Source organism: Tamandua tetradactyla, chromosome 15 (assembly GCF_023851605.1).
Source record: "Tamandua tetradactyla isolate mTamTet1 chromosome 15, mTamTet1.pri, whole genome shotgun sequence".
Taxonomy (NCBI): Eukaryota; Metazoa; Chordata; class Mammalia; order Pilosa; family Myrmecophagidae; genus Tamandua; species Tamandua tetradactyla.
Genome location: NC_135341.1, coordinates 79,118,082 through 79,141,087, shown reverse-complemented (window position 1 = coordinate 79,141,087; position 23,006 = coordinate 79,118,082).

The window sequence follows — 23,006 nt, the reverse complement described above, 5'->3', positions numbered from 1 at the left end:
CTTGGTATGAAATTTATCAAGACAGGGAGAAAGGCCTGGGTGAGGGTGTTTAATCAGAGGAAGCAGCGAACGACAGGCAGATTCATTTCATCCACCTTCTGCCATGCAATCCCAGGAAGAGGAAAAGCTGTGCCTTTGTCTGCCCCTCTTAACAGTTTTTAAATTTTTTAATGCATTAGAATTCTTTTTAAATAAGTGAAGTGTTCTGAAGGGGTTTTTAATAACTCTGACTTGACTAAAAGTTGGATTGAAAATGTCATTTTTTTTTTTTCTGGAATTTTTCCCCAGGCTTTGAAGTACTCCTAACTATATTCTCCCTTCAGAGAGAAAATGGTTGTTTTGAAAGTTGCCTTTTAAGCAGCAATGCTGTTTTTTCTCTGCTGAGAGCTGCTCTTGTGCACTTCAAAAGCAGAGCGTGTCAGCCTTCTCTACCCTGCTTCTCCCCTTTGAAGTAAGTGTGGGGGCAGCCCTGTCTCTTCATCACACTTTCTCTCTTTTCCATGGCACTTTACAGTTTTCAAGGCTCTCTCACAGCCATTACCATATTTGATCCTCACCACAACCCCCGAGGCTGGCAGGACAGGCAATCTTTCTCCCCATTTTAAGGATGAGAAACCTGGGATTTGGAGGGATGGAGATTTGCCCAAAGGTGACCGGACCCCCAAACCAGAAGAGATGGGACCAGAACCAAGCGCCACATCCATGCTATATCTGCCAGATTGCACCGCCTTGCCCCATCGGCCTTGGGGACCAAGGATTGAGGAACTGGGATAACTGGAAGGCTTGCTATTGGCTCACTCTCTGGGAAGTTCTAAGATCTGTGTTAGGAATAAATCCATGGTAAGACTTCTGCTGGTACAATGGAGCAAAGTGGTATCAAAAATAAAGCTGAGCGTTGGCACATCTTGTCCCCTGCCCCCATGACCATAAATTCCAGCAGAGGTAGTTACTTCTCCCTCCACCTCTGGACTCAGCCCAGGCCTGGCTCTGGTAGAAACATCTGTCTCATAAGCCCCTTACTCAGAAGCTGCTAAATATAACCATGGAAATACCAACTTTTGGTGACTGAACATTAATATATTATTAATTTTTGTCCCTTGTATCCAGTTTTCCACAGCTTAGTCTCTATGGCTAGCACCAAATCCAACTCAGAATTTGAACTTCTAAAACAAGAAGTCAGCTCTTCTATCTGTACATCCAGTAAATGAAGCTTATATAAATTTCTTTCAATTTAGACACTCCATGCTCAAGATACTTTCCTCATTTCATCAACAGATTTATCCAACAAGCATCTTCTATGCAGGAGCTTCCTTGAGATGTTGGCAGAACAATCAGAGAGTCCAATATAAGAAGAGATGAGACCTTTCAGGGTGGAGGTGCCAGGGTGGGACTGAGCCCAGGTGCTGTGGTCATCTCAGTCCAGAACTGGAACACAGAGGCATGTTCCAGGGAAGGAAAGTCTGATATGGCTCCTGAAATGTGAATGTGGCTAAGCCAGGCTAAAGTGGCATAGGGAGGGGCCTGGGGGTCAGCAGAGAGAGAGAGAAGACATTCTGAGAGGAAGACGCAGCATGGAGAAATGCCAGAAAGTGGGTATAGGGTGCACTGGGGTTCAAAGTAGTGCATTGCTAGAGCATAGAGTTTGGAAAGGAGGCAAGGGGAAATCAATGAAGATGGTGAATTAGGGCTTAGATATACAGGGATGCATTAAGAATCTTGAACTTTATCCCAAAGGCAATATTCAGCATTCAGTAAGGGTTTTATAAGCAGGAGAATGTCATGCTCAGATTTACATTTTAGAAAGATCATTCCAGGTGCAACCTCGAGAATCCTGAATAAAAAGAAACCAGCCCTTCCCACAGACCTGCTCAAGATATGGGCAATTTAAGAAAGACAGAACATTATACCAGCTCCCCATTTCCCTGATTCCATAAGCTTTCCCCTTTATTTAGCAAGGTCATCAAAATCAAAATGCTTGTCCTGGGCTGTTTTGGTTCCCCACAGACATACTACTGCAAGCTGGAATTTAATGATATTTCATTTATATAAGAACCATCCATTTGGAAAAATGCCCTGTGCTTTTATCGAACTGAAGTTAAACGTACTGTCCATCAAGTACCCAATATCCTTTATGTGAGGAACCCCTTAGAATGAAAGTTCCTTTTATTTAGCACCAAGAAAATGTTCACCGCTTTGCATATGTAACGTGGGGGCTGGGCTGTTAGGAAAGTCTGCTGTGACCATTTATGTGAAGTCCCTTGGGTCCTACTGAGCCCTAAATAAACATCTTCTAGGTCCTCCTGATTTGAACGTAACCTTTAATTTTAGAAAGTGGTGGATTGATATGGGCTTGGAACTAAGCAAATCTGAGCACAAATCCTGACTCCATCACTTTCTAGTACAGGGATCTTGGGCAATGCATATAAATTCAATAAACCTCTGCTTCCTTATCACTAAATCTGGAAATTAACAATTTCCCCATCAAGTTACTAAGAGGAGAAAGTGAAATATTACTTGAAAAGTGCTTGCCACATTGTAGGCACTGATTGAATATTGGTTTATTTTCTTCTTCCTTCTGCAAACAAACCTGTAGGTTTCCTTTCATCAACGTGCAGAGACTATATAAATCAGCTTGCTTCTTTTTCCTTCTTAGCTGTTAGGAAACTGAGAGCTAATTCAGAGGTTACTGACAGGCTCCTGCCAGCGTTTGTTCTTGTGCTCCTTTCTTTCATATTTCTATTTGTTTTCATTTAGCATTGGTCTACTTTGTCTGTGTTTGTATTTTATAACCTCTTCAAATGCTTTTTTGAAGTTGGCTGATTATAAGTCCATAATAGGTTCACTAGGTAAACGTATCGGGTTATTAGTGCCATGTTAGCGAGATCTAGCTCTTGGATTTGATCCTTCTATGGAGAACTGACCAATGCACTGGTTTCTGACCATTAAGATTCAGCATTGGCCAGCGATCTCATAAATGTAACAGTGGATGACCTCTTGTAGACACAGCCATTCATTCTGTAACAGAAACTATTGTTTCCTGGTGACTATCTGGTTATAAAAAAAGAGTATGGTTGATGAAACCAAATGTTTAGAGATGAACCAGTTTCAGGCAAAGCTTGATCAGGGCTCATACACTGTCACCAGAACCTGGATCGTCTCTGTCTCAGCTCCACTTTCCTTCATATGTTGACTTTATGCTTGGGCTCAAGTTCTGGAAAAGTAGTGGGAGTAGTGCCATCCAACAATCTGGAGATCAATACTGAGCTTCATTCTGCCTCTGTCCAAGAATTCCTAGGAAAGTCTCAATGCATCTCATTCACTTTGACTGAATTTTGTTATGTTGCTTCTTTGTTCCTTCCTTTTTGTGTCCAAGGTGATGTTGTGCTCTGATTGGCTTAAGCCACTGAAGGCCCATCTTTGGAGCTGAGGGTGGGTCACCTTGCCTAATTGTCATGGAATGAAGAGGAGAAGAAAGTGGGGCTTTCAAAAAACTTCTGAAAGTTGTGCTTTTTTCTGTAGTAATGTGAGTTGATGCTAAATGGTCAAATGAATAAATAAAACTATGCTAAGACCCAAACCAGGTTAAGTTATTCATCTACGTATCACACCTCCAACACTACTCGTTCATACTTTGTTCTGTACACTCAGGCTGGGACTCCGTAAAGTATACTTCGCAAGTGACTTCATCATCTGGCTTCCTATTAAATTTTGCCAATGGGAAGCACTGGAAGAAGACTAGAGGAGAAAACAAGGAAAAGGGAGAATTTCTTTTGGTTTTCCGGCTCCCTTCATCTTCCCTCCAACAACAGCAGACAGTTGACTCCAGCCTGCAGTTTCTTCTGGCCCTTCTAGCCTTCCAGCACCATCCTTACCCAGGTCACTCGCCTTCAGTTCTTCATCATCATTGTTTCTAGACGTATAACTAAAGTTAAATCACACTCGTACCGGAGGACAGGTACAAAGTCTTTCTCAGAGGGAAATATTTTATACTCCAAAATGACTCAAAGATTGTACTAATTTACATACTCAGAGATGTGGGAAATAATCTGGGAATGATTTCTAAGGTGATAGACCAGGGAAGGTGGTATAATACAGCGCAACCTGCTGAATTTATCTATATGGTCCACCTGGTTAGTTGACTGAAACCTGGACTCAATGATTTTGAGATGCCCAAACTTCCCTGGTATAACATAGAGGAAAGAATCAAAAGGGTTAGGAAAATAAGAATGCTGAGATAGATTTGAATTGTGCAACTTGCACACTCACCCAGCCCCACTAAATCCATGGAAAGGATTCAGATTATACTTTAATTAAGGTATTGAGAGGAGCACCAGTGAGGGAAGTACCAGAAGTCCTGAATGGCTCACTATGGAGTTCCATCTGTAGGCTGGAGGGTGATACTGTTGAGATGGTTTCATTATTTCAGTGGGGTGGAAAGAATTCAGAAGTAGCAGAAGCCAAGTAATAACACCTAACTGCCAGAGACAAGGAGGGCATAATTACCATAATGAGCAGCAAGGATGAATAGGAATCGAAAAGTTTTAACCTGAAGATATCTTAGGCAGTAGCTAATTGATCACAAAGTCCCTAGGATTGAAAGGGATGGGCAGCCTATTGAAATGTTACTTAATTTGTGCCACAGGAAAAACTACAGTCTAGTGGTCAAAATACCTGGGGAGAGGTATCAAAATGAAGAATCCTGGTCTCTTACTCAGTTTCAAGATTCAAGCCAGTTCATGGACCTTGAGCCTCTTGATTGTAGGGAAGTCTGGATTTTCTTGAGACTGGTCCATGCAGTGTTACTTCCACATATTTGTCCACAACTTCTTCAAAAAGATCTGATGCTATTTACTAAGATAACTGTGCATAGGAGAACGAGTAGTACCCAGACCTTTTAGGAATTACAATGACTCTGATTTGATGTTAATCCTTAATGATCCAAAATGCCACAGTAGTCCACTGGCAGAGCTGAGGCTTCAGGAGGTTTGGTGAATTGGCCCCAATTCTGTCTCATAGTATTTTCCCAATTCTTTATGCCTCATAGTAGTTTCAGTGGGTCTCCTTGTGTTTATTTTCCCAATTCTTTAATGGATTCTTAGACTAATCAGCAGCTAGTAGAACCCCCACACTGGGTCTGTGATCTAAGAAATAAGAACTTTCATTGTAGGAACGATCAAGCAAAAGCCTCTGAGGCTTGGCCTCCCTACCAGGTGAATAAGGTAAAAGCAAAACCATGTCTCAGGGAAACTGCAGGCATTACTGCCACCATTAAAAATTTGAAACATATAAATATAGTGATTCCTCTCTCATCTCCATTTAATTTGCTTGGCTTGGTTTGTGCAGAAAGAAAATGGATTTTTGGAGAATGCCTGGGAAATATTGTAAACTTAATCAGGTGGTAACATCAATTTCAGCTGCTATTCCAGATGTGGAATCTCTCCTAGAACAAATCAAAACCCAAACCCAGCAGCCTTTTATACAACTATTTATATAGCAAAATCTTTGTGCACTATATCAATTTACAAGGAACCCAAGAAGGAGTTTTCTTTCACCTGCTGGTGGCTACAATACACTTTCATTAATTTCCTCAGGCTGTACCAACTCTCCTGCTTTTTGCCATCATCTAATTCAGTGATATTAATAGTCTTGACATAACACAGAACATCACACTGCTGGTCTGTAAAAGGAGAAAGTACCAAGTACCTTGGAATGTTTAGTACCATTGGTGCCAGAGGACTGGAGGCAAATATCAGAAAAATTCAGCATCCTACTACCTAGTGACACATTTTGGCTCCTGTTACCTAGGGCATATGGCATATGGAATATGCATTTCCATGTGGGAGACAAGTTCCTGAACTTGGCACCATCTACCACTAAGAAGATGGAACAGTATTTGTTGGGCTTCTTAAAATTTTGGAGGTAATATGTACCATATTTAAGTTGATGTTTAGACCTATTTATCAAGTGTTCTGAAAGTTTTGAGTGATCCAAAAGAAAAAAGAAGGCTCTGCAACAAATTCAAGCTTCAGGGCAAGTAGCTGTCACCGGCTCCCTGTGACCCAGCAGCTCCAAAGTTACACAAAGCTTTGAAGCGTTATGTGTCCTCTGGTAAGACTCACAATTGTGAGTTCATGCCTCTTCTACAGATAACTATTTTCTTTTTACGCAAGAGTTTCTTGCTAATGTCTGAACATCTGACCACAGTACTCCAAGTGACACGGGATCTGAGAGTCCTATGATAAATTGAGCATTATTAGGCCTTTAAAACCATGAGGTTACGCATGCACAGAAGCAATCCATTATCCTGTGAAAATATAAATGGTATGAATGATCACACTCAAGCATGTCCTAAAGGACAATCTAAGTTGCATGGCAATTGACACAGATGCCTATAGACTTGAGTCCTTCTGCATTGCCTCCTCTCCCTCATTCCACATCTATTGTATCTTAATAAATTCCCTATGAACAAATGGCCTTCCCAAAACTTGGAACCTATTTTACGGATAGTTTTGCATGTTATCCTGGCACCCACAGGAAATGGACTGCTACAATATTACTGTGCAGATAGTTTATACTAATGCTCTTCTAGCTATTCTGGCTCTTGTCTTCACAATTCCCCTTCCTGTTTGGAAGTAGGAAGTCCGTGCTCATTCTGTCCTTCCTCTTCACCATCCTTAGCAGGTTGATTTATTATCTGAGGGTGGCAAGATGGTTGCTGTACTTCTAGAAAGCATTCATAGTCAACACAGGAAGAAATAATAAAAGAAATGTCAGCTGCCTTTCCTGTTAATCAAGAAAGCCACCTTCCAGAAAAATTCTGCTTGTCTTGTTGGCCATAACTGTGTCATATGACCAACTCTAGCTGTAGAAGAAGTTGGGGGAAATAATTACTTTTCATCTTCTGTAGTGAAGGGCAGCAAGGGAGAGAGGGCTTGGGAATGGTTGTTGGGCCCATGAACCAGCAGTGTCTGCCATAGGCATGACTAGTAGATAACTGTTCTTACTGACAGAAACTGCTTCCTGGGCTCCTCTGGGAAAGCTAAACCATCTCCAGAAAATACATGCTGGCCATCTTTTTCTGCTCAACTGATGAACACAAATTCAAGTCATCTAAAAACTATCGGAATAGGTACAGGGTACAGATGCTTTCTACATCATGCCTACTTTTGTGAGAAAGAAGAAAATTCCTGGCAGTCTGATTCTTGCATTAAAATTTCCTAAAAGAGAGTGAAATAGACTTGGATCAATAATGACATTGCACAATTTGGGCCATGTTTGATTTCTGTCTGTGGTATAAACAGTTGATGACAGGATCAATACATGGTTCCAGGTCTTAGGTTATCTTTACTTGCATTTTCAATTAAGAGAAACTAACTTCACAGAGTATTTTAGATTGAAAAACCTGCAGTGTATCTAGAACAAAAATGGCATTAACTTTGATGATACATTTAATGGGTTTGTGGGCTTAAAATGTGGGGGAGCCAGGGAGAGCCTTTTTTGAGTTCTTGAGAAGGTCTTAGGACCATACCTGTTCAATTATCTGGGGTAAAGTATTTTGCAAGAATCAGAGCTCACAAAAAGCAGGGAGGGTTTAAGGGAATCCTACAACCAGATCTCATTTCAAATGCCTTCTTCTCTGGCTTCATGCAGTTAATTAGATGTATGTTACCTTTGGGAGAATTCTGAATTCCATTTGACATAGAGTGGGCATCATATTGCCACAGATTAGGAGCTATATTTCATCCAGACATCCTACATAACCCTCTTTTGAGACCTTGCCATAAGCAACTATTTTGTGTGTGTGTGGCAACATTTTAGTAATATAAAAAAAGCATAACATGAATATAGAAAACAGCTCAAATTATAGAGGTAGGATTTGGTGAATTTTCATTATCTGGACACATGCATGTAACTTGGCACCAAGATCAAGAAACAGAAATTACTAGCACCCCAACATCTGTTTCCCTTGGGCTCTCCCCTCCCAGTAAATGTACCTCTCTCCAAGGGTGATGGCTACGTTGACTTCAACAGCAGATATATGAGTAGCCTGCTTTTGAAATTTACAGAAATAGAATCATAAAGCATGCAGTCCTTTGTACTTGGCTTCTTTCACTCAATATTACAATTATGGGATTCATCTGTGTTGAAGCACGTAGTTATAAGTTCATTCATTCTCGCTGATGTACAATACTCCCTTGTATGTACGCACCACTGTTACTTTATATTCTCCTGTTAACAGTCATTCAGGCAGTCTCAACTTTTTGCCTATTCTGCATCGTGCTGCTATGAATAGTCTGTACATGAATTTTTATGAACTTTTGGACACATTTATGTTGTACGGAATTGCTGGGTCATGGGGTATGTGTATGTTCAGCTTTAGTAGACATAAGCCACTTTTCCCCCAGAATCAAAAGCCACTGTTGGCCCTGGGGGTGAAAGGCTCGGTCTCCCTCTGAAAGGAGTAGCATCCTTGGCTTTTGAGGGGATAAAAAGAACTTGTGATTTAAAATATAATGAGTTTATGGCATCCTTTCATGAGCTCCTCTTAAGAGTCCATGATGCTACTTTTTCTAGGGTTTTATTCCTTTTGAGGTGCTTCTAGAAATCGTGATTCAACCAACTTCTTTACTGCTCATATTTGTGACAGTCACACATGTACCATGTGTTGGGCACTGTCGCAAGGTGCTTATCTTGTTTTACCCAATTTAACATCAAAACAACCTTGTGAGGAAGGTTTGTTTCTTTTATTGTTGGTAAATCCTCTGATGATCAAGGGTTGTTTGGGAGCAAGTACTGCAGCCCAGGCCAGTCTACTTATCTCTTTCTTGTCATCCAATATTGCTTCCCAATTTATTCTGATAATTGGCTTTAAGAAATTTGGAATTTATTAAAAACAGAAAGACACATTTCCTAACTCTTCTAACCTGCTGTTCTCTGTCATCAGAGGCCGGTGGGAAGACCTAGTGACACTGCTGGTAGACAGTTAAAGCTTTGAAATAATTTGAAAATCTACAAAGTGGCCTTGGGAAATGAATAAGAGGTGGCACTGAAAGCTCGTGAGGCAGATCACCTTTGCCTGAAGAAAGGGGACTGTGCTTGTGCTGTCTTCTCCGCCAGCCCCTAGATCACGGGGTTGTCCTGTGCACACATGGACAGGCTGCTCCACATATCTACCCACTCATTCAGAGAATGCTTTGGAATCACTTCCAGTTCTAGCACTTTCCTAGGTCTAAGAGATACAGAGAGGTGAACAGTAGGGTGTCTGCCCCGAAGAAACTCACAGTGTACGGGAAAAAGCACAGTGGTTGAGCAAATAAATGCACGAACGTGCTAAGGTGCTCAGACAGAAATATGTATGAGATAGACTATGGCACAAAGAAATGGACACTTCTCCTGGGGAGAGTGGCTTGCCCTGAAGGTAAGTGGGATGCAATCAAAGAAGATGAGTTAGAAAGAGGAAGAGTGGATGGAATGTGAGCCAGGTGTGAAGGGAGGATGAGGTTGGAGTGAGGACTGGGAGTGGCCTGAAGACAAGTGTGCCATCGCAGGGCTTTAGCAGGGAAGCAGCAGGCCAGATATCTTAGTAAGCCTGAGCTGTGAAGGGAATGTCTAGCTGCAGATTCCTGGAAAGGGTCTTTGACCTGTTTCTGGTCAGCATCACCTCTGGAAGGTTATGGTGGGCTCACAGGAGGCTGGGTTTGGTAGGGGCAGGCCTGGCCTTGTGGATGGTGGGCATTTGTTCATGATGATCACACAAACCCTTCTCTGGAAAGTTGTAGGTCTGTAGGCCATGGACAGCTGCCTGGGGCTTCCAGGATGACTTCCCCAACACTTTTTCAGGCCAGAATATGGAGCCTTATGAGTGTTTGTCCTCTAAAGTGTAGTTCTCTCGGGGGGCTCCTGTGCCATGTGTGAGGGGATGCATATTGTCAGTGAAGTGAGCCTCCATATTTCCAGGGAGGAAACTGTGATGTTGTCATGAACTCAAATGGGGCTCAGTTCTCCCAAGAGAGACGGCTGCTGGTAAAGTGATGAGAGGACTCCCTCAGTGAAACTTGTCCTCTTGCCAAGTATGCTAAGGGACTTTACCCAGCGGTGTTCATGCCACCAAGAGGAAATAAAGAATAAGGTCTTTCCTAACTATGGTCTAGCAAAAGAGAGCCTGGCTTTCAGCCCTGCACGTGAGGGACATCCTGCTGGTATACCTTCCTTCGCCAAGTTCACGCAATGCTTGAGAAAACTGTTCTGTAAATATAGGAAGAAGAATCTGGCGGGCTGATGAAGAAGAGCTCAAGGGAATTCCTCCAGGTCAGGGCGAAGACTGGTGATGTGAGAGTCCCTGAGTGTAGGGGCTTAGAGACACAAACTTCCTTCTAGACAAAGGGACTGCTTATGGCCAAGACAGTCTTGGCCACTATGCCACCTCATATCTAGTCATGCAACAGAGGAGCCTGGTGGGAAGGGGAATCTTCCCGAAGAAAGGGGGCTCTGTGGCCTTGTGCCAGAGCCTTGGTTGAGGCTCTCTTAGGTGGACACTCATTTTTTTTCCTTCTGTTGGTACAGACTCTGACTCTTCCCATGACTTGAAACCTGGCCCAATTATAAGCTTGCAGGCAACAGGAAGATGAAAAGTTAGCATTCATTGTGTCATCTGAGAAGATTTCCTGCTGTCCTAGTTCCTGCTGCATGAAACAAGCTTGTATCTGAGATTCCAAGTTCCAAAGCTAGCTTTTTAGTTCATTCCCCAATTTTGTGAGCTACATGAGGATCCTTTAAATGAATCACATACACAGACCACACTCCCATTTTTTTTTTTTTTGCTTAAGTCAGTCAGAATCGGTTTCTGTTGTTGCAGCAGAATTTTGACCAATACAGAAATTGTTTCCAAAAATTAATTGTAGGTAGCAGGCCCTCAGGGGATGTGGAATTGGTAATGGGTCCAAATGGAATGCGTAAGCATATAGAGAAGGAACAGCTCATCTTGTTACCTCTTGTGCTCCCCTAAAACCAGGAGCCCAATAAGGTGCAGCCCTGGGAACCAGCAGAGGCTGCAAAAGGCCAAATAAGGGGATGAGATCTGGGAATGATGGACACTTTGGACAGCATCCAATAGTCTAAGCATCTAAGTCTAAGTGACCCTAAGTCAAAGTGAATTTAACTAAGCTCAAACAGCAAAATTCTCTCCTTGAGGTAAATAATCTCTCAGTGCTTGTAGCTGTTGCACTGATACTCCCTTAAAAAATTCCAGGGTTGACTTTGCTAGTTTGTTGATTACCACATTAATTAACTCACAATGTTATCAACCAGGGACATCTGAGAGTAGGGGTGGGAGGGCGTGCTCCTGATACTGGGCTGGGATGTCTGTGAACACCTGGAGGAATGGGGGACTCTGTCTCTTCAAACCCCTCTGAAATACTACCCACACCCCTCTCTTGCCTGCAGAAGTGCCGATGACACTCTGCCCTCCACCTCATTGTTGTCCTCTGAATGAATGAGATTTGGACTCAACATGCCCTGCAGGGCGAAATGAGTAATCAGGATTCAGAAGAAAAACGCTATGCCTGGAAGTAATTGCAGGTTCACAGTCTGGGGAAACTTGGGGGGGCATAAATTTTGGAAGTGCTTAACTAGTGAGGGAGCAATGTAATTTAAAGGGCTCAGAATCTATTGTCATAGGTGAGCCCATCAGACTCTGTCCCTGCTGTGCCCCAGCTGTGTCCCTGCTTGGACAGTCAGCTGGATTCCAACAATTTGATGCTTTCATTAATGAAAACCTGTATTGAAGACTGGCCCACGCTGAGGGGAACCAAAAGGCCAGAGAGCTCGGCAACAATGCAAGAAGGGAATTCACAGTCAATCCTCTTGCTATATTCCTTGGCAAGGTCCTAAAGTCTCTTCTATCTCCTTTGCCTTGAGGAACAGATGGTAGGGGAAATGCCAGGATTTTTTAGAAGTGTTCTACTTATAGTCCCTCCCTGGGCTAGTGGTGGTAATCAAATGCCCCCACCTCTCCCCTGGTATCAGTGGAGATCTCGATTCAAGCAAAGCCATTGTGGCTATGGTGATAGTCCTAAGTGTAAGCTGGTAGTCAGAGCTGGTGCAGCTCTTACATACAGAGATAACCAGCTATGATTAATTAATCATGTGGCCCCCAGAGACTGTGACCATCTCATCATCTGTATCACTCAACTGAAGCTAAGCCATGCTGCACTAATAAACAACTCAGTCTCAGTGGCTTAAAATAACAAAGATTTAAATCTCACCCACTTAACACTATCTTTAAGGGTTAGAAGGTGTAGGAGCTGGGGGTGGATGGTAGGCTATGATCATCACAGCTCCTCAGGGGTCCAGGGGTCCATTTGAGTCTCTTTCTCAAATAAGGCCAGTCACTATTCCAGAGGGAAAGGGATGTCTAGTAGGTCTCATACTTGCAATTAAACACTCACTATCAAAGGAGGAGCATGTGTGATTTCTTATTGGTGGGAGCTAGTCATATAGTCCCACCCAACCAATATGAGGCCAGGAAATGCAGTCCTATGTGTGCTTAAAAGTGAAGAACTGAAAATATTTGGCAAACAAAACTAATTCCCAACTGCCACACTATCCTCTTGAATATCACACAGCACCTATGCCTCCTGGAAGAAGTTCCTTGTGACCTTTGAATAACAATGGGAAAATTAGAACTTGACTTTAATACAGGTCCCAACAGCATATGCCAGTACCATCTAGAAGTGAATTGCTGGGAAATTATATCCCTACTCAGAAATGCCATGAACTACCACTGGGAAAGGGAAATCCCCCTAAAGGGGGGTGCAGGCAGCGTGGTGCCTAGAAGAAGAGATGACCTGAGTTCAGGATCCACTCAATTCCTGAGTAGTTAGACTTTGGGGAGGAGCAAAACAAACAGGCTGAGAACATAAGAAAGGATAAACTCTCCAAATGGATCCAGAGCATGAAAACATCCACACGACTGCAAGTGTGCCCCAGAAAGCTCCTGAGCCCATACTCCAGAAACAAGAGGTAAGTTTCATCCTGCAGTAGGTGGTTCACATGCCATTTCTCTTAGATTCAATTCCCAGGTCCAGGTTATCAAAAGGATGCCACTGCTTGCAATCCCTGAGTTTTGTTTCTTATCCATATGACTAAAAGCTCTGCTAGACTTTTTTAGAATTGCATACAGTAAAATTCTGTCTTCGTGGTGTACCATTCCTTGGGTTTTAACAGTTAGAGTCATTTATCCACCACCACAGTCACGTTTCTGTATGCTCCCTCACCCCAAGTTTCCTTTGTGCTGCCCCATTGTTCTGTAAGATGTTTTGTTGTCCAAAGGAAGAATGCTTCCTCTAGAGAACACAGTAATGGTCATTTCAAGCTCCTCATGCCACTAGGGAAACAGACAAAAAAAAAGAAGAAGAAATGTAGTGTTGGCTCATGTGACAGGCCCTAAGGAAATAAAATTTGTCACATTATGATAGATGAAGTAAGAAGCCACATTCTGCTTTCCCCCCATTACCACCCAGGCATTCCATAGGACCCCCTCATGGCCAGAAGATCCCTTGGATAGCATGATGGGCGTGTGTGAGTGTGTGCAGGGGGGTGCTGATGACACTCTACTTCCATGAATCAAGTTTATGAAGAGACACATGAATGCCAAAGTCCTGAGCCCTGCTCACCACCACCCCACAGGCGGCCTGCTGGTCTCCAAAATACACGTTTAGTGGGGTGGGAGAGACCTCACCAAGTCAGACGAGTGCATCACCTCACTTTTTTCTACCAGTTCAGATGTTATTGGTGGTTAGAGGGATCCATCTCAAGGAGTCTTAAACAAAAAAGGGACATTACTGACTTTCAACGTCAGGTCATTTGATCCAGAACCTCCTGGTTTCCTCTCTGTGTTCCTCTTGGCTCTGACCTCCTTCTTGGGTCAGTGTTGACCTTAGAGTGGGTTCCCTCGTGACAGCAAAAAGTGACTGTAGCAGCTACGAATCCAACAACTGCAAACTGCCCTGTCCACAGGAAGACAAGGAATGCCTCTGTCCAGGATCCTAATTAAACTGCTGAAATTCACTCTGGCGTGCCATTGGCCATGCACCCACTGTGGACATGAGAGGCTCCTGGGGCTCAGAATGCAGAGGGAGCTGACTGGCTTTGTCTGGGCCTCACACTCAACCCTGGAGTCGGGTGCGGTCCCATCTTCCCTTGCACTATAGGGATTCCCAAATGGAAATAGATGCCAGGGACACAATGGATATATGCCCACTACATTTTTCTAAGTACTTTCACAGAAATGATCACATGGAATTTTCATTAAGAAAATAAAATAAAAATAAAACACTTAAAAAAAATAAGTAAGACACTTTACAAATGTGAGGCTTCACAGGCTATAAGCTGGTAGGTGCCAGGGACCCTGCTTGAGCCAGGATGTCCTGACTCCACTTTCCCACCACTCATGGGGAAGCACAGAACAGTGATAGGGTGGGTGGGTTCCAAGGTTTATCTTCTAGACTCATCTGCTAAGGCTGGGACTCTCTGGCTGGGGCCTAACAGCTCTGACCCTCAGACCCTCTGGCTTCTTCCTTCTGTGTTTACCTGGCTTCTACTTCTGTTTTTTTTTCTGTTTGTATGCTGTATGTCGGGGTCACATTTCATTCTTTCTCTACATGAATATCCCCTTATTGCAGCACCATTTGTTGATTTTTTCGGGTTTGTTTGTTTGTTTTTGGGAAGTACATTGGCCAGAATCGAACCCGGGTCTCCTGCAGGGCAGGCAGGAATTCTACCACTAAACTACCCTCACACTCCTCCTTGGCTTCCTTTGAGAGCCTTGGTCTGGAAAGGTGAGTCTGCAGGCTATCCGGGCTCGAGACCCGTACTGCTCACACTCATTCAAGACTGTGCTGGGTGCTGAGCCCCGTCTCTACCCAGCCTAGGAGAAGCTGAGCACCGGACACTGGAGGAATGAACGCTGACCCACCGGCTGTGCCATCTGTGATTGCAGGTGCCACCATGAACACCGTGGAAGCTCCCCACACTCTGCTGGGGAAGTAGACACCCCAACAGCTCATTGTGCCCTTGTGCGGTCTGCAGTGGTGGGGGAACAAGAAAGACCAAAATGAGCGGACCTCAGAAGGAACAATTAGCCCCAAGTCTGCCCGCCACAGGCCACGCGCGGGAATGAAGAGCCTCATTCTGGTGCTCATACAGAAATGACGAAGGAGAAATGCCTGAATCCGGGTAGCTGGAATTGAGGAAGCCAAGGGCAGTACTGTGTGTGTGTGTGTGTGTGTGTGTGTGTGTGTGTGTGTGTGGTATGGCTCAGATTGCCCTCAGGCCAGACACATCCCTGAGCTGCTCCAACCCCGGGGAGAAGAGGCTGACACCATGAATGTGACAGTTGGGGCAGCCTGCTAGAAGGTCATGACATTGTGGTGTGCACTGTCAGCCAGCTCCTGAGTAGTACCTGCTCTGGGCAAGAAGCAGAAACGGCTGGTCCAGGTCAATTGGAGATTGATTTACTTGACATGTCCATGTTATATGTCTATTGGATTTCCACAGATGGCTGATCTGCAGTTGATATCACACTAGACAGAAGGAGAGTGACAAGATGGGCTGTCTGCTCAGATCCTGTCTGCTGCAGCCCTCCTCTGTAGTTGGACTATTTAACCCTCACGAGCAGCAGGCCCAGCTCTCCAAGTCACCAGGAGCATTTCTGCTCCATGCAGACGCTGTGTAAGAAGCCTGGGGTCTGTGACTTGTTGGCTTGGGATTCCATCAACCTGGTTGTAGTTCCATGCCAAGTGTTCTGGATTACAAAACTGAGAATGATACCCCCATTTCTAGGGTAACTCCCCTCCCTTTACCTTCACTTGACCCCATGGGTATTTGTCTTATCCCTTGGTCTGTTTAACCCCAAGCCTTCTAGAGATTTATCCTGCCCCCAAGTTAGTCTCTAGGGTACTGACATTTCTCAGATTTTATCTGGTTCTTTTTTTTTTGCCTTCTCTTCCCTTCTGTTTCCCACCTATAGGTTCATCCCATCCTTGGACTCAGCCACTGATATTCCTTAAGGCTATGCATACCTGCAAGGGTCCCCTACCTTCAAACTTGAGCCGCCATGCCCCTTCCTCATAGAAAACATCTTCCCAGTCCACATCTTGTAATACTGTTCCCACTTATTCATCCCGAGGTCTCTCCCTTTCCCTCTCGGTCTAGGTTCCCAGCTCCTAGTCAGTGAGTTCAGTGCTACATTTCAGCCTCTTCCCACCCTCCTGCCTGCCGGGAGACGTCAGCAAGACATCCTTCCACCCATTTCTGGCTGCCCTGACTGCAGAGCCTGTGCTGCATCTTGTGTCTGTGGTTGGACCTGTCACCTCTGCAGGGTGAGGTCATGATTCTGGACAGTCTCCCCGGTACTGCTTTTTATAGGCCATGGAGTGGGGAGGGAACACCACTTGCCTCTCCTAAGGTCCCACAAGGGACTGCATTTTATGCTAAGAGGCCTAAGCATGTGCTTCCAGATTCTAAGGGGTACTTCGATGGTGTCCATCAGGGTGGTGCAGACCAGGCACTAGAAAGGGCTGGAGCGATGAGCTCTAGGAAGTTGGCCTTCTTTTGAAACTAATCACCAAGTTCCATGCTACAAACGTTTATGGTACACCTACTGTATTAAAAAAAAATAAGACAATCCTCACTGCATGGATGGGTTTGGTGGTATCCCGAGTATTATGTAAAGTCTTTTCCAACTTTATGAGCTGCTTTTAGCCATACAAGGGAGGATTCAAGGAGTCTCCTTGGGCTGGAATGTGAAAAAGGAAGTTGAACCACTAAAAACAACCCAACGGTGGGGGCGGTAGTCATTAGTGAGATCCCAAAAAGGAATCGGAGTCTTGGGGAAGAGAATATGAGTTGACTGGATCAACTCTCCCTCCCCATTTGGGGACCCATGTCTCTAGGAGGCTGTCAGGGGAATTGTTACAAGCAGGGGCTTTGGCAGCAGGTATACTGGGTCACTGACCCACCTCCATCACTCACTAGGTATATGATCTTGGGCTATTTACTTAATCTCTCTATTCCTTAGTTTCCTCACTTGTAAAATAGAAACTCTAATACTTATATCACAGGATTATTACAGCGATTGTTTGAGATAATGTATGCAAAACACTTATACGTTGCCTGGAACACAATACATTCTCAATAAATGGTATCTATTAAATTTAATCTATTTTCAACCTTGGGTGACTGCAGTTTGTTTTTATTCTGAAAGGAGATGGTTTCCTTTTATGATTCTTCTTAGCCAACTTTCTCCTGACTGACTGATGCTTTGACCTGTACCCTTTCCTTGGGCCTGGAGGCGGGTCCTGGCCAATCCTTGGCTGGCCCCCCCTATACCAACTGGGCTCAGCTGAAAGATGTCACAAACCAAGCCAACACAGGAAGAGGAACCAACACCATTTGCAGTTTTTCTTCCTTGGATATGTCTTTTTGTTGGTTTGTTTATTTATTTGTTATTTTTTTCTTTTTGGTTTAGTTTTTTAGTTGTTTTTTTTTTATTTTAATTTTTTTCCTTGGATATGTCTTGATAAGGCATTGAAACCCCTGTAGCAGCCATACAAATTAAAGAAGGGCTTTGCAAACTTCCTGTTAAGGAAAACAAGAATGTAAATTGAGCATATGTGGAGAGGTTGGCAGTGAGAGACATAATAAAATACAGTTCCAGGAAAAGTGGGAAGATAAGACTGACCCCCGTCTCCCTCCCTCTCCTCAATAAAGAGTTCAACGTTGCATCTCCAGCTTCATTTTCTTTATTCATCCAAGTTGGGCTTATGCAATATCCCACTCAATACTAATTAGCAGTGCATGTGAACTATCATTTTCACACCCTCTCTTTTATACAAATGAAGCATTTAATTGTCTAATAAGAGTGTTTGTGAGATAATCAAAGGGAAAGAGGGCAGTGAGAGGGTAGGGAGGGCTGGGGAAGGGACTCAGCCTAACAAGTGGAGCCATACACTGGGGTTTTGGCAAGGCTCCCATCATTTGCATGTGTCCACCACTAAGATTCAAGCCAGTTCCACCTGGCCAGCAGGCAGTCACACCCACACAAGCTCAGCTCAGAATTCCTTCAGGCTGAATGGCATAGCAGTCAACTGAGAATCACTCTCCTTTGCTTTCTTTATACTCTTTTCCTCACATCTTTCTCCTTTTCCTTCTGGAAATAAATTGAACAGAAGGCTTCCATGTTATGGCCTATTATTTTCTTGTGCTTCACACTCATTCATTAAACAGATGTTCATCAGGTGCCTACTCTGTTCCAAAGATATTAGTTCTATCGAAGGGAATAACTTTGAGCTGAGAGTTATATATGTCTTGACTTTATTGAGCACAGGGAAGAATACCGTGAGTGCTCAAGAAATGTCTTTAGTTAATTTACTTAATGTCCCCATGCTCTGATTTGAGAGAAATGATAATCTTTCTCGGGTGGAAAGGAGTGGAAAAGGAGGCCCACCTAACCCAACACATCTGTTTACTGTTATGGGGGTGGGTGCTTACCATGGGCTGGAGAGTTTCTCATGACTATTCTACCATCTCCTTCTGGCCCCTTCCTTCCCCTTCCCTTTCATCCAGAGACTCATTCATTCAACACATAATTATTAACAACCAGCTCTGCGTGGTGTCGTGAACCAGGTACTGGGGATACAAGATGGACATGGACAGCACCTCTGAATCTCAGAGATGCCCCACCCGATGAGCAGATAAGCCTGAGAATGGCAGGGCACCTAACCCAACCCCAGGGAAAGGCAGAGCAGTGTTGTGTGTGGGTGCTTCCTTGTTTCCGGGTTTCTCTGTCATTCACAGCAGTCTGGTGGTGGGTGGGGAGGTACAGGGAATAAGTAAAGGTATGGCCTTTCACTTTCCAAACACTGTCCTCTACAGCACCTTGGACAGCACCATAGATGGTCATTAATTGAGTTTCAATTCTGTAAAGCACCTCACTGGCCACATACCACCGGGCCAAGTGATAACTTTCCCAGCTTCGGTTTCTCTCCTAGCAAAGAAGACTGACAGGAAAAGAAAAGGCTCTGCTTGGTAGACTTGGGCTGGGCTGAGAAGGAAGGAGATGACTCTGGAGTTGAGGAGAGAGCTGGTCCTGATGTAGGTTATCACCATGGAGAGGGTCCCTACAGCTCACTATAGGGCATCCCCTCCCTGGCTGGCCTTGTGGGCACTGTTCCTTTCAGAGCTTGGGCTGTCCCTGAGGCCCCCCACCTCACCCACAATGTGGTCCCATCTCTCCTTTGCCCTTCAGAAGTCACCTAAGGACCCTGGTAATACTCGGTTTCCAAGAAGAACTGAGACAGGAAATCTGTGCTCTTACTCTCCCACAGATCCACAGCTGTTCCTGCTCAGTGGGTGGAGAGCTGAGCCCACCAGTGAAGGAGAGCGGAGAACGTAGGTGCCACTGACTGCTGCCTGCCAGCAGGAGGATGGGATGGCTACGTCCCCTTGAAGGCCATGCCCAGATCCTCTTGGCCACGTGGTGAGCAAAAATCTGTCGCTGAAGTCTGCTGCCTTGGCAGTCTACAGGCTGCAAGTTCATGGAGAGACCAAGAGCCAGGAAACTAGATTTAGAAAGCAGTGTCACTCCAGGCAGGCTTGCAGTCTGGCGCTGGGAAGAATTCAGAGGCAGAATGGTCCAGACTTGAGACGAGGTCTGGACTCATTCCATGCCCCCAGGGCAGATGGGAGCCCCAGCAAAGTCTCAGAGAGACACGAGGAATATCATGGGATCTTCCCAGGCTGCCTCTTGACCATGTTCAGGAGGCTTGTTTCCTCTTGATGTACTTTCTTGGAAGATTCCCTTCCAGCTGCCATTCCATGTTGGAGACGTTCAATCCCAACATTCCTTTGGCTTTGCTGGAAGATGTCAGCTCTGTCGCTGTGGTAACCGGCCGAGCCAATGATATTCGTTCACAGACTCCTAGAGCTCTGGAGATTAACAAGACCTGTGAGAAAGTTCTTCCTTATACTGATGGAAAGTTTGCCTCTTTAGAATTTCTATGCATTCATCTGAAATCTGAAGGTGCAGAGACTCAGGCTTCTTCTTCTTGTGATAGTCTTCTAAGTATTTAAAGGTATTTATGAGTCACATTTTATCTTGTCCAGACAAATTACCCTTTGTTTCTCCAGTGACTCTTCCTATAACCCCCTTTATTCTCCTATTTTCATTAGAGCACTATACCTTGTTACTGAAGGTATGGTTTATGGTCACCTGGGAGCTTGTTAGAAATGCAGAATCTCAGGCCCATCCCAGATCTTCTGGATTAGAATCTTCATTTTAACAGGATCTCCAGGTGACTTATATACACATTAACTTTTGTAAGGTACCAGTTTAGAGCATGTTCATAGAAAATATATGCATGTATACATATATACATTCATATTATGCATATATACATACAAAGACACACATGTATGTGTGTAACCTCTATGCCCAATCATAAGAATGTTTAATTAAATTATGACATATCCAGGCTATGAGATAGCATGCATTATGCATCAAAACTTCAGAGAAAGTTGGGGAAGTGCTAATGTTAATAGCTAACATTTAAAAAGAACACTGACTACAAGCCCATCTCTGTTCAAACCATTTTACAGAGATTACCTCCTTAAATCTTTATGGTAACCTCATGAAGTAGGTGACATTGTTTTTTCCATTTTAAAAAGTGGTGGAAGATACTCAGGGAGGGTGAGTAACTCACTCAAGATCACACAGCTAGAGGTCAGGCAGTTTTATACCAGGGCCCTTGTGCTTAACCACAGCTAAAAGTGAAATGATGAAAATACTGTTTCAGAATTGGGTAGATGCTGTGACTGCATCTATGAAGTTATACTGTGCACTCCCTTCTGCTGTCATAGTGTGTTTTTATAATGAAAATGATAAAAAAAAAACATGCCCCAAACTGAGCACAGTTCTATCCAGCTCCAAAAATATTTCTATCACTTCACTTACATTATCTTTCAATTTCAACAATGTTTACAATGTAACAATAATATACACAAATAGTAGAATATATATATGAAGGCTATGAAATGAAAAGTAAAGAACTCCTTCCCTAACAACCCTGCTCCCCTTTGAGCTAACTACTATTATTGTTTCTTGAATATCCTTCCAAAAATGTGTTCTGTGCTTAAAAGAATGAATGTACACTCACACACATACACACACACTTAAGTATATATGTAATACACACAGGCTCCACTCTTTGCTTGGCTACATCTGTTAAAACAGCCTTGTGATTGGCTCTTGTTTTATTTATGATAACTTGGAACACCCATATCTTTCTCATAGGAAGTGTTATTAAGTTTTCATCTCTCCATCTTGTACAGTTTTTTTTTCTCACCTAAATGTAAGATATTTTATGTCTTCTTACTGAGCTTCATGTAGCTGGTTGTGTTCTAGCATTCCAGCAAATTAAATCTTTTTTTGCTTCATAGTCCAAAGCATAGAAGCTTTCTCCTTCACAAGTCTAATAAAAGTGTCCGGGTTTTCCAGGTCCAGAGGGAACAAGTGCAAGCTGGGAGCAGGGCAGTTTATGAGGGTTGCTATAACCAAGAAGCAAAAGAATATAACAAAATGTTAGCAGTGGCTATCCCTGGATGGTGGGGATTATTTTCACCTTTTGCTTTACTATATTTTCTAAATGTTTAACAGTGAGCATTTGTTCATTTTCTTATTTAAAAAAGAAATAAAAGCTCTAGTTTTGTAGATTAGAATTGTTTCCACCTCTTCTCTACCTACCTTAAACAGATGATGCATGCATTGCCATTCGACTCGGCTGTGTATTCACACCTCACCTATGGACAATGGTCTTGGATGGTGGCTTATTGGCCAACAGGATGTTGGCAGATGTGATCTGAGCAGAGGTTTAACCACGACTGTGGGGTTTGGCTTGGCCACTTGTGCTTCTGCTAGCCACCATCCCCATGAGAAGAGCATGCTCTGGGTAGCTGCTGGTCCCGGAGCTGAGAGCCCTGAAGCAGATCTGAACTTGGCCCATAGTCTCAGGCAGAAGATATCCCATTCTCCCACCAACCCACAGAGTCCTGAGTGAGAAAAATAGATGTAATCTGGAAAGTTTTTTTAATACAGCATAGTTACAACGATAACTGACTGGAAGGGAGAGACAATGCTCTCATGCTGATGGGTGTGTCTTGACAGTAGTTATCTGGCCTCCTGCAGCAATTGCAGCACCGCCCTCTCCATGCTCAGTGCCTCCTCCACCATCCACTCCAGCTGTGCCCACCCAGTCCTGCCCTAAGTCCACCCAGCTCTCCCAGCTTCCGAGCACCACCACCTACCTGACAGGTCATGAGGCAGAAGCCACGATCCCTGGCTGCCCTTACCTGCTCTTTTCAAAATCCCCTGTGCTGGGGAGAGGGAAGGGCTCTGGCCTACAACTTAATTAAAAGGTCACAAATCAGCACAACCAGGCCTCTGTTTCCTTCAGTGCTCTTGGAGGTAGAATTTGGTCCTTACATCTCTCATCCCTCAGCTCCTCCTTCACAGTGAGTCCTTCCCCCATCCATTGTCTGGGACAAAGTGACCCTCAGCTTCTCAAGCCTGCCATTCAGAAGCTCAATCCTGGGGTCTTGGCTCTATTCACCCCGCCATTGTGCTTCCAGTAACTACCTTCCTGCAATATTGAATCCTGAGCACTTCTCCCCAGCTTCCTGAAGTCCCTCACTCAGAATAATGTCCCATAGGGTTCCATAAATAATCCTGCCAATAAAGACAGAGCTGCACATCACACCTGACTTCTCAGTTACCATGGCCCATGGCTCTGACCAATGGAAATGACTGTTGAACCAGGAACAGGGCTGCCTTCCAATCTACATGTGTCACCATGAACTTAACCAATGCAAATGCCCTGATAGCACAAACACACACATATCTACGGTCTACCCTTAATCTGTCAGCCTAGTAATTTTACCAAAATGTGAAATAA